This window comes from Rhinolophus ferrumequinum, chromosome 2 (assembly GCF_004115265.2).
Source record: "Rhinolophus ferrumequinum isolate MPI-CBG mRhiFer1 chromosome 2, mRhiFer1_v1.p, whole genome shotgun sequence".
Lineage (NCBI taxonomy): Eukaryota > Metazoa > Chordata > Mammalia > Chiroptera > Rhinolophidae > Rhinolophus > Rhinolophus ferrumequinum.
The window spans coordinates 106,063,306-106,064,850 of record NC_046285.1 but is presented as its reverse complement, the minus strand read 5'-3'; positions in this window follow the sequence as shown (position 1 = coordinate 106,064,850).

Genomic DNA, 1,545 nt, shown 5'->3' with positions numbered 1-1,545 from the left:
CTTACGGAAACCAGAGTGCTGTTCATTCATCCCTAACTCTGTTGAGGAAACTCCCCCCTCCAACCTGCTTCCAAACCAGCTCATGCTGCCCTGAGTCTCCACATCCCACGTTGGGCAGACAGCCTCCCTGCCTCCTGCCCTGTGCATGCCACCCTCTTGGGGGTGTTCCTGGAGGACAAATAAGGTCAGATATACTGTAGTTAGTGGGGTGTGGGTGGGGGCTTGCATTCAAACTGGGGCCTGGGCAGCCACCAGTTCCAATGGTGGAGAAGAGGTGGCTGCATTTGAACTCCATTTTCAGTGCTAACAAAGCTGATTTTGGATTCTCAGTCCTTCCACCTGTTTGGGCCTGCACTCCTAGGAGGCGCCTTAGGGTCATGCCGTGCCCTGGCAGACACCAGCACTGGGCACCAAGTCCAGAGACCATGGGATTCAGCTGTCCAGACACAGATGGCAGGAAAGGGGAATTTCCCAAGGTGAGCACAGGGGGGGGGGGTGGGGAGGGCGGTAAACCCAAGGACGCTTGGGATCCACAGGTTGTGAAAGTCTGAAGGCGGGAAAATTCATAGGTACTTGCAGGCACCTGCACCCCGCTATCTGCAGCTCTCCCTTTGGGAGGGACCCGCTGGATGTGATGGAGGCAAGAGTCCTATTCATGGCAGATCAGAGTTGGGGCAGGCACAGCCCACCCGGCAGGGTCTACACGCTGAGATGCAGAATGCATTAGGAAGGTCACCCCATCCCGGAGCCATCCCTGCAGGTTGTCCCCTCCTTTCCCTCACACTTAACGCCACCAGAAGAGGTAGTGAGGCGACCCCAGTACTGGCAGCACTGTGATCAAGTCCAGTTGTCTGGCCCAAGCTCCAGCCTGGCCAGGGTGGGTAGGACTGACCCCTCTGAAAGAATTGGGAAAGTCCTCGGATAAGCTTTAACCGAAGAGTCAGAGAAGGAGAGCCATGGAAAACAGACCTGGGCATGTGTGTACTGTGGTGGCCAGTGTCCGCTAGAACTAACTCAGGACTTCTTGCAACTCTTTTTTGTTCAGCCTAGGCCAAGATTAAAATCCATCTCTCAGTTTCTTGTCCTTGCCGTAATAATACCACAATCTTAGTGGCTTAAAACAACACAAACGCAATATCTTAAAGTTCTGGAGGTCAGAAGTTTAAAATCAAGGTGTTGGTGGGGCTGTGTCCCTCCCAGAAGCTCTAGGAGCTAATTCAGGTCCTGGCCTTTTCCAGCTTCTAGAGTCTGCCGGCATTCCTTGGCTCGTGGCCCCTCCTCCACCTTCAAGACCAGCAGCTCAGCATCTTCCCTCCCCTCTGACCTGTGCTTCCGTTAGCACGTTCCCTTCTCTGAGCCCCACCCCCACTCCCTCTTTTCCTTGTAAGTACACTTGTGATCACAGTTAGGCCCACCTGGATAATCCAGGATAAGCTTCCCCTCTGAAGAGCCTGAAACTCATCATGTCTGCAAAGTCCCTTTTGCCATGTAAGGGGACAAATTCACGGGTTCTGGGGATCAGGACATGGGCCTCTTTTGGGGGGC